Source organism: Anas platyrhynchos, chromosome 2, assembly GCF_047663525.1.
Source record: "Anas platyrhynchos isolate ZD024472 breed Pekin duck chromosome 2, IASCAAS_PekinDuck_T2T, whole genome shotgun sequence".
Taxonomy (NCBI): Eukaryota; Metazoa; Chordata; class Aves; order Anseriformes; family Anatidae; genus Anas; species Anas platyrhynchos.
The window spans coordinates 127,486,648-127,503,798 of NC_092588.1; positions in this window are offsets into that span (position 1 = coordinate 127,486,648).

Genomic DNA, 17,151 nt, shown 5'->3' on the forward strand with positions numbered 1-17,151 from the left:
TGTAACTGCAGTAACTGCTTTGGGACAAACTGCACTTTCTGCAGTACCATTGAATGTTTTCATTCAATCAGTGGATGTTTTGGCTATGTCTGAGGCAAAGATGTATCTTTATATATTGTTCACACAAAATTTGTTGTTTAGAAGATCCTCCATTCTGAAACATAATCCAGAACATGAAGGATGAATTGTCAGCCACCCAGGCACTGAGTAAGTGAAAACGAGGCATACATCACTGTTTAATTTTATTTCCTTTGAAACAACTCCTGGCTGTTCCCACTCCTTCCAAACAGGCTGCTAACTAGCTAATGATTGCATTCCAAAATGCAATTATTCCAAAATGCATGCCTTATACATGTACAGATGTATAATATCATCAGTCTATCTGAGAGCTACTACACCCAATAGAGTTAGGAATCTTTACTCTCTTTGACTGTTTTCATCTGCCTTATTCATACTTTTACTGCTTCTACCTCCTTCTCCTCCACTATTGTACATGTGTGCCCTTTGAAAATAATTATAGAGTAAATAATGTTGGAGTAATTCCAATAAAATAAGCTTTTCCTATGTGCCTCACATCTCACAACTAGTGTTTCAGGTACATATGGATAATATTGCTGAATGACCAGTAAAAGGTATAAGAATTTGTGTGTGCATATCCATGCACAGCCAGCACTAAATCCTTGCTAGTGTCTCTCTATCCTCAGTGGAATTAACTGTAGTTTACAACAGCCAAAGAGCTCTCTTTTATGTACTTGTTTTGACACTTCTCAAGGCAGCTGGATTAACACTCATGTTTTAATGCACCTTTTCTGTCCAAGCAGCATTCAAAAACAATACAAAAACATGTCCTGGTTTGGAAAAAAAAATAAAAAAAAATTAAGACCACTGTAAAATAATAATAAAAAAGTTCCATTATTAGATTCTCTATTTTTATGTATTTATAAGCTCCTGAGAAGATGGTACCTATTAATGGAAAACCACAGTCTAAATGCTAAACAACAGTGGTTGTAGATCATGTATATTGAGTGTTTGGTGTCTGTGTTATTGCCTGCTGAGACCTGCGGTGAGACAAAAAGATGCTCAAGGATTACTTAACAATAGTAAAAAATAGTTTTTACTTTGAAATTTTATGTTGTATGCAAGGGCGTATTAACAGAGCTTTTATTTAATGAAAGATTTACTTGGTAGCAATGACAAGATTTATCCAGCTACTCCTACATATAATTCCTTTTTAATTGCAAAAATTGAATCTCTTGTCATCAGGAAACTGAATCATTTTGATGAGCAGTACATCAAAACTGGGAACCTATGGGAGTACCAGGATGTGAGCTCTCAGGAGCAGCAGAGTATGAGGGACACATGAGGAGGAATGAGCCTCAGTGCCGGCTCATTGGCAGAGAAGTGTATGAGGCTGAATAATAATTCTCTGCTTGAACTATGAACAAACTTTGGAATTGTCTCACATAATATTGCAGCACTTGAGAAAAGAGAAAAATCATGGTTTACATCATTACCTAAGGCACACCCAGAACCTAGCAGGTACTTAACATGCAGAGAAGTCAACCTGGCAGGGGCTAAGAAGCACAAACCCCTCTGGGTTCTTGGGGTTTGGCAAAGAACTGATCACAGACAAAATAAAAGTTCATCAAGTGTGCAGTGCATGCTTACTGCCCTGTCACCTCGGAAATTAGGTGGGTGCAATGGCATAAACCAGCTGAGGACTTTTCTCTTTTTCCTGACTTTAGATTTTTACATAGCCCTTGGCAGAGCTTTTATCCTCCCTTTCTGTGACTGCCCAGTGAAAGCAAAAGTGATTTAGTGAGAGGGGAAAAGCACTTATTTCCTACCACAGTGTTTATACCTGCTGCACTTTAAGCCACGTATATGGGGCAGACAAACAGCTTTAATACTAAAAGAGTGAGCCAAGCATATTCTGAAGGCTGTTTGCCACAGCTGAGGTTGAAGCTTTACCCACATGGCTGAAGAGGGTAAGAGGCGTGGGCAGGGAGTTAAGTTTCACAGTGTTGTTTAACATTTCAGGATACACTACTGGATTTGCAATCAGTTTGGCAGTGGAGTCTTATAACCATACAGACTTCGCTTTTAAGAAAAGCTTTGTACGTCTGAACAGAAAAGGGTTTGTCCTCAAGCAGGAAGCCTAACAGAGAGCTTACACAGTGATATATTTTCAGTCATGTGGCCAAGACAATAAACATGCATCTTTTGATCTGTGTGGCAACGGCGTGTGAGTTGTAGTTTTTGCCGGGGCAGAATGAGATGCAAATCTGCCAGGAGTGAGTCAGTGCTCTGGCGTGTTTCTGCACATCCTAAATTTCACCAGGCTGAGACGAGGGGACTTAAATGTCTAAAGAACCCATAAAAGTATTCCAGCAAGTCCAATGGTTTAAGTCCTGATGTCAAAACACAGGAACATGCAGTCTACTTTGTATAAAATATGTTTTGGTATTCTAACTATAAATTAAACCTCTTTAAAAAGCGTGCTTCTGTAAGCATACATTTACCAGCAGTCTTTTCCTCTTTATATGATGCAAAGAGGGGCCGTAATACCTCTCCTGGGAGTACAGAGGGCATGGGTAGAATTTTAAAGTACCATTAAAAATTATCTCTTATTAATCGTTGTCACGTTCAAATATAAGCAATATTCTCTGGCCGCTTAATAGCAGCACTACTATTATGCCTTGTTGTCTTACAGCATTACATGGCTAACCGCACCAGCACATTATTTCCTAGACCGCCTCTGTTTACAAATCAAAGTGCCTCGCTCCAGCACAGCCTGCTGAAACACAGTGCTGTTATTAGGAAATGTGAGTGGGCTGAAGTGGGGATCCCCGCAGAGTTAACTTGGCAGTGTTTGAGAGCCTGGCTCAACCCGATATTAAAAGTGAGTCATCAGCTTGCCCCCACAGCAGGCCCTCGCTTTGTACTTTCCCCTGCGAGCAGTTCCACAGAGGGCCAAGAGATTCAACATTTGCTTCTCTAATTAATAACCAGCTGAAAGGAACTCCTTGTTAAGGGAGACTTTTTTTGCTGTTGTTGTTGTTGTTGTTTGTCAGTGTTAAATGCTGATAAATGGCAAAAGCCCAAGTCAGGTCTACCACCTGGAAGGCCAGTTCACCATGTGCATTAGTCATCCAACTCAGACAGCTTCGTTTCCACTCCAGGACCAGAGCTCTGCAGCTGGCTCAGCTCCTCACAGCTATTTTTGTATCTGCCAGGGCCAATTGCATTTCAGGTCTTTCATTTACATTGATTTGGAACCAGCCTGTTTTACCAAGAGTATCCATGGCCTGTCTTTAGCTCCTTGAGGGCTTCAAGCAGAATTCAGCTTCTCTCCTACCTTTGCCTCATTACATCAATCACACCTATATGCTTCTCTGTAACTGAGGTAATGATCCTGTTTCCTTTCTGTCTCCTAAAACAAAAGTTCATGATTTATGTGTCCACTTCTCTGATTTATAGACACGCTTTATAGAAAGGTATCTCCTGCAGCCTGTACTTTTTCTTCCCCTTCGTGTCCCCAGCTTGAGGAAACATCTATATGAGTTAAAGTTAAAACAGGTGAAATTCTGTGAGCATCTAAATATAGATGCTCCTTCAAGCAGAGACTGTGTTTTTCACACAGATTTGTCAATGTTTCCTGTTTCCAAGGAGAAAGAAATCAGTATAATATTTCACTAATGGTCCTACAATAACTGCATAGCCTTATGGGGAAAAATAATGTTGGAAATGTACAAAATAAGTCAATGCCACAGTTATTTTGACAGAAGTAATTGCACTTACCAAATTCTATGTTGCCTGAATAGATATTTTACTGGTGTCTCTTTACTATTTCTTTATTTATTTCCAGATCCACTATTCTTATGAACCGTTCTCAGTTTGGCATCATCCTATTTATACCTGCAACAGAATCATTGCTCTTTATGTCATGACAATTCTGTAGTCTTGTTTCATGCTACTGCAGATTCACTGAATGAAAAAGGATCCTGATACTCAATTTTGTTGATACTCAGGACAAAAGGCTTTTTTATTTTTTTCTTTTTCTGTTTGTGTAGATCTTCCAGAAGGCAAGGTAGTGGAACAGCGGGTAAATTAGGCTTACGTTATGTATGGAACCAGTAGAAAAAGGGAGGGAAAGAGGCTGAAGACAATGTAAAACTTCCTGAACAGCAAGATGATTTGGATTATGAAAGCAAAAGTGTCTTATGTCAAGTGCCTCTTCACCCACTAAGTGTGTTATGAAATATGATCACTTGTCTTGAATATACTCAGTCCTAACAGCAACATTGTTAAAATTATAAACACTATTAATTGTGTCAGACTTGGAATATGAATCCTGCAAATCCTTCCTACGTTCAACTGAATGAGCCTCATTCATAGCTGGGGGAGGTATGAATGAACTCAGCATGGTTATGTAAGGCAGGACTTTTTTTTTTTCATGAATAATGATGCATTCTTTTCTCAATATCTTCTGAGTTAGATATTTTGAAGTAGTCTTGCTGGCAACAGGAATCTGTTTCTGCATGCCACAGTTTGGCTGAGAAAGTCATGTATCATAAGATACCACCAATGATACTGAATATTCCAAAAGGGACAACACTATGTAGTATTGCTCTCTTGCCTTAAACAGCTGTGAAAAGTTATCAGAAGTCTTTCCAGGCACTATTCTCTGTTTCTCCATTTGTGCTGCAGGTAGAGCATCTGCTGTGGGGTGGAATACAACTTTTGTACCTGGAAATAAGATCAGTATTTTTACATCTTGATTCAAGCATATTTAAATCCCCACCCACCAGATAGTGCCTCTCTGGATGGAACTGGGGTGAGGAAAGCAGCATATATCTGTGCCTACACCATAATCACAGTGGAATCACAGTGGAAATATTCCCTCTGCACCTGGAGCAGACAGGAACAACTGATCTGGGGCAGCATCCTCCCCGTCTGTGCTGGGGAAGGGAGCCACTCACCCTGTGATGGCCTCACAATGTCACAGCTGTCATGCAGGGCAATGGAGACAGTCTCTTGCAGTTGTGCAGGGTCTGATCCTGGCCCAGGCAAGGCACCTTGCCCTGCATCAGTCCTATGTGTCTGCTCTCCAGCAATTGAACTCTCTTGTGTTTGAAAATCTTTGAAAATCTACCTGCTTTTTTTTTTTTTTTTTCCCCTCCTTTAAAGACACAGGTGGCCATTGACCACCCAGACTGAGTCACACAGTATGTAATGCCAAGAAATCCAGCTGTAATTTTGAGGTGAGCCTATATGTGATGTATGTTTAAGGGCAGTAAGGCTTGTATGGAGGAGACACCAAGCCTGCTTTGCCGTTGCACTCAGAAGAAGAGGGAACACGATGTATGAAGCATTTGTTTAGCTCCTGGAGGGATAAGCGTAATGTGGGCTGGGGGTGCTCTGGGGCTCTTCCAAGGCTTGTGGGGAGTGCAAAAGGCTGTCCTCCACAATAACACTGCTTCTTGCGTCTTCTGAGCACCAAGGGCCCCAAGGGCTGCTGAACTCTCTTGTCCAGGTGGCAAAAGGTTTATGCCATCATTACTCAGCACTGTTCTGCTTCCTTTGGGCTACAAAGCCCCTGCCCATGGCCTTGCCAAGAACACAGTGCTGTCAGTGCAGTTTCCAGAAGGCCATGCAACAAGCCTCAACAAGATCAGAGAATCACAAAATCCAATATTGAATCACAGAATCATAGATCAATAACAAGACATCTCAGAAAACCAATAAATCAACACTTATGTTACACTTTACATTTGCAAAATGTTTCTTAGGCCTAAATGAATGAATATACAAAACACTCATGTCAGAGTAACTGGTGGTTCACAGGCTGGAAGGAGGATGAACAAGCACCTTTAAACCAAAACCATATTGTTCAAAACAAAGACCTGGTGCAAGATTACTTACAAAACTCAAGGGTAAATCAGTGATCAGCCAAAAGCAGATAGATAGGGCTAAATGGTGAGTTTGCAGGGATTTCCTGGACTTTCCTGGGTGGCAAGCAGATGTCTGCCACTATTGCAGAACTCATGGGCACCTTCCTTTTAGTAAAATCACTGACACAGCAATATGTAACTCAGTCTTTGTAAATGTAACACAATTTCTTCCGTTTGCTTTTAGTACGTAGTATATAAGGTCTCATACATATGTAATAACAAGGGCCAAAAGTTCATTACAGAAAGAAAAGTAAAGCACGATGGAGTAAAACTCTTGGAAAATGAAGAGAATGTGACTATGTGGGACTAAACAGGAAAGGGATCTTCCAGGCAATTGTCTAGCACAAGAGATGAAAAGAGGAAAATATGAGACTGTAAATGAAGTTCTGCCAGAACTACAGAGCGGCCAGAGGGAAAGTGGTCCCTGGATCCTTTGGCCAGTTTTGGTCCTGGCCATGTCCAAATCCAGTAAGTACACTTTCTGCAGGACAAGATCATTAAAGCTCATTTCTGAAGTCTAATGTTAAAGTGCTAAGTGGATTGCTCCACTACAGCCACCTGAGAGGATTGCAAGGAGTGCAAATTAGGACTGCTGTATCAAAAGCCTGGCTAAAGAACAGCAGAGTTGGAGTAGGTGAAATAAAGTGCTGAAGTAGTTTAATAGACTAACCTGAACACCAGGCTGTGACAGAACAAAAACCAGATCACTTTGATATTTCTGAATTAGCAATTCTGTTTCACATAAGAAGGAATATTCAATCATCATTTTTCTTTAAAAGTATAACCAGATGGGCAGCCACCCTAACAGCCAAAAAACATGTCTTTTGAGAGTCATTCTGGGACATTCCATAGAATAAAACACCCTTTTCTGTTTGTTTCTAGCAGCTTTAGTTTCAGGTTCTGACAAAGGCATACAGGACTAACTGTTACACATGGAAAATGGTGTAATGGGAATACTAGCATATTGAACTAGCTCCTGTGAGCAGCTGAGATACTCCATTCTTACTCAAGCGAAGATCTTGTTAACCAGGTTTTGATCTGAGCAGGGATTTTAGAATTGGGGAATAAATATCAATAAGGGGAATTCTTTTTTTTTTTTTTTTTTCCTGAACATTTTTCCCCATTCTTTTCTTCACTGTGTATTATAGGGCAAGGAGCAGATCTATTTCAGATGCAAAGTGAGAATCTCTGGGGAAGAAGAAAACAAAAAAAAAGGGGATCTAGTTCACCCTCCCTCTATTTCTCCTTCCATATAGCTGCTCTATACACACGTGTATTATTCAGGTGTCTCTGGTGTATAAATATACAATGTCTGTGTCACAGAGGAGGAACAGGTCATTGTTCTACCCCTGCCCCATCTCTAGTCCTTGCATTTAGTTTAGACCATGAATTTCATAAGCCTCAGAAGTCCCCAGCCCTGCTTTGGACACATTTATACAAATTTTGTACAGAGAAGTGGAAACTGTTCTGCTTCACCACCACTGAATCTCTTCCATTTCAAATTCTGCAGGATTAGAGGAATGGCATGAAAATGTGGTTGTGATATTGTGAAGAGCCAAAGTGATCTTCTTTTATAATGCATGGTTTTATCAAGGCCGGTCCAAGCCTAAAGTTTTATCTAAATATTAAGTCAATATTTTGAAATATGAAGCTACTGGAGGTATAAATCACTTCTAGGGAGAGAGTTTACAGATAGAACATATACACACACATGAAGAAAATACAGAAAAGCTTATAAAATTAAAGCTAATTCTCACATAAAAATTACAAAAATTCTCACATAAAAATTACAAAAAGGTACAGTGGAAAAAGTGTTTTTTAGAAGGTTGTCAGTCTCTTTTTGTTAAACAGCAAAAGATACTTCTATTTCTAAAAAGAAATTATTATATTCCTGTAATGATTAGAATAATGAGATTTATTCCTGTTATTGTAGCAATTACTTTGGGAAACCTCTGACAAAGGGAATTAATCAATAGTAGAAGTATTTATCAATAAAAAGTACAATGGATAAACTGTTCTAATTATGGTAAAACTCAGGAGATCTGCAAGTGTAAATGTGCAAAAACTAGCAGCCTTGTATTTGCTGACAGAGAATTAAATGTTGTGTCTCCTTAATATACATTTACATATACATTATACAATATACATTTATGTACATATACATTCTTGTTTTGGTATGCTTATGACCAAGAAAGTAGTTGAAGGAACACCAAACCGCTGTGTGGATCTCTTCTGGTATCTCCCCTGCTGCAAGTTAAGAGGGACTAAGGACAATGTTTATATATGAAAGTCTTTTAACTGTCACTTCACTTATTCTGGAAGAGTTCCACTAACTTTAGTTAGCAGATAAAAGTCTTTAGTCTAAAATTAGGGATTGATTTAAATGGGCTGAAATGCAAAAAGAGAAAGAAAAAAAATCTCATGAATGTGTGTATTAAGGGAGGGATAGATGTAGGCAGCTACACAAGGTAATGAATCTTTCCTTTTTGTACAGTGCAGTTCTTTACAAGCAATTCTGTGATTGATAAGCCACCACCTACCCCAGCTTTAGTGAGAATCTGGAGCTCATGAATGTATTTCCTACTCTGTTGGATGATTTCTCCCTGTAGTTCTGTGAGACAAGGACAATGCTACATTATTTTCCAGGTTCAGCACACAGTAAAATCCTTGTCTGCAGATTTCAGATTTTTTTTTTTTTTTTTTGCATGGTTAAGTTATCAGTTTTCTGTCAGGGTTGCACTATGTTTTTTGAAGGAGGTGGAAGAGGTGGGGGAGAAGGTTTATTTTACAACCTGCCAGTTAAGATGTGTCCTAATGAATCGAATCTGGCTAACTCTCCATCCTCTATCAAGCTTTCCAGACTTGCAAAGCTTTGAACCTTGCACATGAAAGAAGGAGGTATTTATTGGAATCTGCTATGACTGAAAACTTTGCTGCTCATCTGAAGGTATCGTTTGTATTCCACTTCATAAAATAATGAACACTGGAGCTGTCTCTTGTGAACCAGACCAGCAGTCATGTCCAATTTTAGTGGCAGAGGTCATAAGAGTTAAGTGTTCCAGCAGAGAGACCTGCGCTATGGTAGTCTTCAAGGGACATGCATGTAAGAAGGCCTAATTTTAACTGCATTACCTTGTTATAAATGTCAACTGAATCTCTATTATGCATTTAGGAGGCATGAGTGACATTACTGTGAGATGAATAATATGTATGAAACATTTTCCAAACAGATTTAGATAGGTTTAAAGCCATGAGTTTTACTGCTTTATTTTCATTTTGTGTATTTTTCTTCCATCTTATGACGAAACATTAATCTACTTGCAATCTATATAATCTGTTTAAAATGCATTTTATGAAAACAAGTAAAAAATGAAATAGAATTTGTAGACTGATTACTGGTTCAAATAGATAAGGCAGATATTTTCTCCCATGAACTACACTTCGTTTAACTAGTTTGCTGATATTCTTTCATCCTTTTGCCCCAATCTTGTCAACTCTCTCAAAGTAAATGATCTGATATTTATTTCAAACAAGGAAAGTCCTTCAAAAAAAAAAAAAAAAATTAAAAAATCCATGTCCATGGAAGAAGTAGAACTGGTCATTCATTTAGTAGCAAGTTTGTGCCACAAAAAGATATAGTGAAAATTTAGTTCATTTATACCAAGAGTGTTTTTCTTAAGAAGACAGACCTGGTATACATTTTACTAACACTTGATGCATAAATAAATTGCATGAAATGAGTTACTTATTTGCATGAACCTTTTTTTTATTTTTTTTTCTTCCTCACACTGTGCACATATTTATCAGAAAATATTCTGATTTTTATAAGTAGTTGAAATTCACCATCTGCTCATAGGCCATTTCTAGCAAATATGTATTCAAGTGAAGTCAGTTAGCTGTGATTGGTTATCTTGTTTCTGAAGGATACTCATATATTAACATGATTGATAAAAATCCCTTTTTAAGGCAAATTTAATACTCAGTGGAAAATACTTGTGCCAGTTGCAGAAATACGTCCAAAAAGACTAAGAGTATAAAAACTGCCTTATAGGGCCAGACTGAAGATTGAGATAGCTCCATATGTTGAGAGAAACTAAGTACAATATGATACTGCAGTGGGTGTATCATCCTAGCATCCAGCAATTATCAATTTTCTTCAGCAAGAAAACAGATTTTGTGAGCAGTGTAATGATACTTTTACAAAGAATGCAGCCAATACTTGCTGCATTTGGCATTCTTGATCTGTTTGCCAGTAGATACATGAATGTGCAGTGGCTGTGCAGACCTCTTGTGCTCTGTTAAAAACCCACTGTGTCCCACCACAACCCTGGCTGCATCTCTCCAGAGAAGGGATTTCTCCCCCAAGAGCCCTGGAGCATCAGGCACAGGAGCAACCCAGTGGCAATGGTGTGGCACTGCTCAGCACTCTGCATAAATTCTCACTTTGACTAAGAAAATCACTGTCAAATAAAACCTAAAACTCTAACAAAATATTAATGAAACCCCTTTGATAAAACAGTCTCTGTTAAAATTGACAGAGCCTCATGATCTGATGATCTGGGCATCTGAAAGCATACCTGAGGGAGGAGAGCATTGGACCCAAGCAGGAGGGCAGATAGAGAGCTTGGATGCATCTCTGAGCAGCATGGGGTTTCTAGCAGAGATTAAGAACTGATGTGGAATTTTTGTTATTCTTTAATGAAAATCTAGTTCCTGTGGAAAATGAGTACTAGACCAATATGATGACAAATACTGATGCACATTTTCCACTGTCCTGAGAGTTAATTCTCCTTTCTCACATTCACTTCTCTGGTTTAATCATATGATATAATAAAATAGTATTTAACTTTCAAAAACATCAGGCAAATATTAAAAGCAGTATGCAACCCACAGCACAGTATATCTTTCCATAGTTACAAAAAGTCCTATGCAATCCTACAATTAATGTCAGATTTGATTTCTCTTGTGCTTTTCTGTCCTTATTGCAGCAATCATTTCTGTTTTTCCTCTCTCTAGTCTTTTCTCAGGCTCTCACAGAGATATTTTTCATGATCGCTTACTTCATTTTTGTATATTATTCTAGTTTTCACTTCACTTTAGTGTTATTGTTTCAATATTACATCAAATTCATTTTTTTCCTCTGTTCTACCTCCCACACTCCCATATTGATATCACTTGTTCCACCCTCATTTCCTCAATATTCTTGGATAGTGGTTTATGGATAGAGTCTTCAGCTGAGTGGTGTTTGAACATGGTCACTGGTTTGTTTGTGAGGTGTCTACACCATGTCTGCTTCAACCACTTGATAGAGATTTTTTATAGCCATGTTGGCTTGGCAGAGCTCATACATATTTCAGCATCATTTTTACATGGAATGTTGATCTGCTTTTTCTAGTCTGTTCTAATACTCCAAGTGGACTAAAGAGTGCATTGATCACTGAACAAGCCTGAGAAGGGTGATTTTAAGCAAGAAGTAACACCAAAAGTTAGTACCTTGGGATACATATAAAACAAATAGAAATTAAATAAAAATATTTTCAAATCCTGAGTCTATTTGGGGAATAAAAATGAGGATTCTTTGAATTCTGTTACTAGCTAATTATTTCTTGCTCTGATCTCAGGCTATTTTTTCTCAGACCTATTGGCTATATTGGCTTTTTCCCAAAACCTGCAAAATATTTTTGAATGAGCATTTTATCTTAAATTATTCCAAACATTTCCAGTTTATTATTATGGCTGATATATATATTATTATTTTGTTGTCTTAGGATGGCATTCTCTTTGCCCCCAGATACATTTGTTTTTACTTCCCACTAAAAAAAATAAAAAATAAAAAACATATATATATATATAATAATTTAGAAGCTGAATAACTGTTCAGTAGACTTGTCACTGATGTTCAGATTCCAGTTTTACTGCTGCATAAACATAAACCCACATTGAAAATAAAGTGCGGCGTGGATGCAGCATGGGTGCTGTTACAAAAGCTGGTGGCTAGAGGGAACTCTTTTTCCTTGCTGGAGAGAGCTGCTCTAACAAGGCAATGACTATTTTGCTACAGCAAAGCAAAAGAAAATTTAAAAGAAAAAGAGGATGGGAAAAGCCCTTGAAACAAAAACATTAGCATTAATCAAGACATGCTTACAGTGGAGGGTAGGAACCAGGAGATGTTTTCAGCGACATCTATCATTTCTACAGCAATAAAGAGAGCCTTTGGATGTCCCCATTCAGGGACATTCACCGGTCACACATGGTTGAACACCTCCCTAGGTGCCATCCCACTGGCAGCTGTTAGACTGGTTATGGCAGTATGGGTCACCTGGCTGCAGCAGAGCATGTTTTGGTTTTGTGCACGGGCGGAAAAAGGGTACACAGACCACAAAAAAAATAAAATAATAAAAAATAAAATAAAATAATAAAAGAGCAGGCAGTTCAGACAGCAGAAATAGGTAAGATGTTCAGGTAACAGCTACTGTGCTTTTAGGCTCCTAGCCAGCAAATTAATTAAGTGCATGCTTAACAGTAAACATGAGCAAGTCATAGCTTTAGCTGAACTATTGGTATGCTGAACATTAAGCAGATTTAAAATGTACAGGCATCAGGTTGCTTAAGCTTGGGCGTTTTGGCTCCCGCCATGCCCCTGGGCACGGCCTGGGAGGGGGTGCAGGCTGGGTGGGGAGAGCTTTTGTTTGGAGAGCATGTTGGGTTGGTTCTTGGCGAACGCTGAGGCGTGGGGAAGGCTGACATGTGCATGGTCTCACTCCAGTAAGAAACTGGGCTGCAGCCAGCTTGTGTACCTTACCTAGGAATTTGGAAGCACTCCTGGTACAGTAGTGTGGTCTCAAAGGTGTATTTTGCTTTTGCCTGTTACTTGCAGGCAAATATAATACCCTGAATAACCATGTAGTAAAGCATATTGTGTGAGGGGGAGCAAAGCAATGATGGAAGATTTGGGGAGGAGATAACATTGATTAGTGCTGAAAATTAACATAACTTTAATGTCTGACTTAATGCGGTGTTACTCTAGTTACGTGTCTGTGTAACTACACTGGGATCCATGAGGATGGTAAGAAAGCAAAATAAATCTTAGCGTACTCCTCACTGTTAATTGGTTAAATCTGAAGTCATGGATACTCCATGGACCTCAACTGTCCTTATATGGACTAGCTTCTAGAAGCCAAAGCCTGTAGCCTTTTTACGGGGTCACCATTGCAAACACAGTAGGACCCAGGTGTAAGCATTTTAGCAAATGTTCTTGCAGATGCTCTCCAAATGTTCTCAGCTGTGCTCCAACAGCACAATTTGCCAAGAGCTGTTGAATGTATCTTGCATTCGGCAGCTGTGGCTATACAGTTCAAAAAAAACCACCATATTTGACAGCTCCCGCCTGCCCTTTGTCTACGCAGCCAGTTGGCTTGGGCACACTTGGCCCTGAGATAATGTGCATGCAGACAGGAGTGGCCGTAGGTCTCCATCCTGTGTGTTTGTGCCAGGACACAAGGCTGACTCTGAACATGGTGTCTGGTTGGTCCCTGGCACACTGTATATGCATAGGACTGGTCAGCACTGGTCAGTCATGTTAAATCACACCAAAAGTCCATCTAACAAAAAAAGTCCATCTTCACAGAGGCAAATAGAAGATGGTAGTGGAGAATAAAATGATTCTTCCCTTAAATAGTCACATCCTGCAGCAGTTCATGCTTCAGCAACTTAGCCAGATGTGATACCTTTTCAGTTAAAAGATTTCTCCTGACACATATCTTAGCGATATGGTTTAGTGGAGGACTTGTTAGTGTTAGGTCAGAGGTTGGACTCGATGATCTTGAGGTCTCTTCCAACCTAGACAATTCTGTGATTCTGTGACATCCACATCACCCTGCAGTAGGGAGCTCCACTTCTGTTTTGTGATTTTCAAACCTGCTGCCCACTGGTCCCTTTTGTTGTCCTCTGATTCCACACACAAGGCAATGAATACAGGTTCCCTGTGCTAGCACGCTGCCCTGTGCATGATTTTGGGTACCTCTATAATGTACCTCTCCTCAGGTGTCTCTCTAGAAGCTAAAGGGAAATTGTTCTGTACATTTGATCAGCCCCATTTCTACCCTCTGCTTTTTTTTTTTTTCCTTCTTTTTTTTTTTCTTTCTTTTTTTTTAGTTCTACTATGTCTTTTTTTTTTTTTTTTCCTTTTTCTTTTTAAGATGTGTGTGCTGGGGGAGGGAACCATAACTGCTGAACTAGGTCACATAAAACCTTGGATGGATTCCTGGGTTTCTATTTTAATGTCTCTGAAGCTTTGGCAATGGTTCAGAACTGTTCAGTTTTCTTCCTTTCTCTCCCTTCAGTAGATCTACTCCTATGATTAAGGCAAACCTCCCAACCTCCCAGCTCACTAGGCTGAAGCTGGAAAACAGCAGAGCAGCTAGACACACACTGATGAAAGGATCACTACACTTGGGTCCTCTTCTATCTCAGGCATCCTTACCATATGTCACTCATAAACTGATAAAATTCCATTTTAAAATAAGTTAGTGTTTTTGCCCCCACTTCTCCCACCAGAAGGATATCCCAATCTACCTTTCTCCTTAGACACGTTATACACATTTGTTTTTTTTTTTCTGCTCTTTCTTTCATTAATGATTATTTCCCTAGTACATTTATGGACTGCAAACCTGTTCAGAATCATCACATTTATTTATTCAAACCAGTTCCTTCCAGTCTTTTCTTGCATGATAGACTTTCTATTTCTCCATTAGAGCTCTTACTTGCTTATGCCCCAGTTTGATATCAGCATTTATGAACACCAAAGTTGTATACAATATTTTATGAGGACTCAGCAGTGCCTTGGCTAATGGCATTCTTCTAGAAATACTGCACTTTATTAATCCGAACATCACAGCTGCATTTTTCATTCTGGTGACTGCCATTACCCTGATGTGATCATCTAATGAAACCAAATGAATCTTCTTGTCTGTACAGACCCTTCAGTTTGTGGCAGAGATTTCTGTTAACAATTCTCACCTACATAGACTTTCATTTATGCTGTTGAAATTTATCCTACTTCTATTGTTCCAACTCTCGGTTCTGCTTGGGTGATACTCTGAACTTCCTCTGTGCTGATGGAAACATTGACGACTGGTCTTGAGACAAATCCTTGGGAGATTCAACTTGAAGTCTCTCTCCAGGCCAACACTTCTTTTTTGAGAGGTATCTGACCTCATTTCTGTTTCTACCAGTCCCTTATGCATACCATACCTCTTCATTATGAATCCTGCCTATATCAAATGAATAACTTCAGCAGTACAGTAAAAGTGCCTGACTGAGGCTGAATTCTTTGTGTCTGCAAATTGTGGTAATTTTACCAAAGAATGTTATCAGATTAGACAGATGTGATCATATTGCGCATCTCCACATATTTTTGGGTATTCCCGTGCTTTTAATAATTTTGTCCTCTAAGCTTTGTTCTAGAGTTCTGGACGTCAGCCTCTGAATGTCCAGCTCATATACCTAGCTGGGTTTTCCTCTCAATTCAGTCCTGGCACAAGAGAAGAATGTAGGTATCTAACTTTGCCACTGCCAAATGCCATATATTGCGAAAAATCCTTCCATGGGATTTTTAGTTCTATGTATTAATTCTTTCTTTTTTTCTGAAGATGATGTTAGTATTGATTCATGCTCACTACATTTTAACTTTATTTAGATGTAATCATTTCTATTTGTAGTCCCCAATTTTCTTCAGGTTTTCTGTCTTAGATCTTGTATCCCAAATAATTAATCTGAGGACACCTATAGAACCTTTTTAATATTGGGCTCTTTTCAATGTTGTCCTACCTCTTTTTTGTTGTTGTTCTTTCTTATATAGTCAAAATAGTATTTATTGTTTACATTCTTCTACAGGTCCTACTCAAGCTATCTTTCAGCATAATGTGAGTCAAACAACGGAAACATGGAAAATCAGTGTTTTGTGGTACTTCTTGCCATAATGGGTACATTGTTTAGAGATTTTGATTATTTTTTGACCACTCCGTTAAGCATATTATCTTTTTTGCCTTGTTTTGTTTTCTCTCATGGTTTGAACTTGGTCTCCTTTGATTCACAGTGCAGATAACAGTCACGGAGTGAAAAGAAACCCCTACAATTCTTACAGTGATTTTATTTTGTTGTAGCTGCAAGATGGAGAAAAGTGACACATGCATTTCCACTGATGTCTTAAACATGTCTCACAGCAGTGAGATGCTGAGAGTTGTTAATACCTTTATCTTCTGCACACTGGAGAAAGGGATAGAAGAACCCTTGCAGCAAAGGAGAGATTTATGCCATAGTGGCACAAATATTCTGAGGAACAAGGCAGTGCCAGTAAAGGCATCTTACTTCTTTTTAATAACAGCCTTGCCTTCATTGCTAGATTTTCAGAGTCTCTTAGTTAAAATGTTTTTAAATTGTGGGTTTGCAGAAGTGCATCCTGGCTGCAGAACAGAGGCTGTGTTCTCTGAAGGCTGTGAAGCACCCAGAATTATAAATAGGAGAGAGAGTTGAAGACATTTAACAGTAACCCAAATCCCACCCTAGAACACTGAGGCAGGACTCCTCTTTCTGTTTCACAGTTAGTTTGGAGCATTCAGTGTAACAGGACTGGTCATCACACAGTGAAAGCACTGTCTATACAATCTGGCACACGACACCTCTGGTTTATGAGGCTTTAGGTTAAACACATGTGTCAGTATTTTCATGCTTTGCATCCAAATCTGTAGCTGCTATTAGAGCTCATGGATTACAAAATCTGTGTTATCAAAGTGCTAAGTCGCTGGGACAAGTCTCACCATCAGCTTTTTTTTTTTTCCACCACAGCATGTAGCTCCACCACTCTAGTTTATTCCTGAATGTCTTAGTACAACCAAACCCTGCTTAAGAAAAAGATAGACAGCAAAGTAGGTCTTTATTTATTGACAATACACCTTTTTTTAATTTTTTTTTTTCCACTATGTGTCATTCTCTTTTATTCTCCATTGTAGCCACTCCACTTTTCAGACAATAAGAAAGCAGTCAAACCTAGCTGTATTCATGGAGTGGTCTCTGTCCCCTGGAACTAAATGACATTTACAACTTTCTGTCTTCCAAGGAGTGAACTTTGGGTATTTTCATACTCCAGAAAATTCTTTTAAATATTTTTAGTCTCAGGATTGTGGGAGGTGATTAAAAT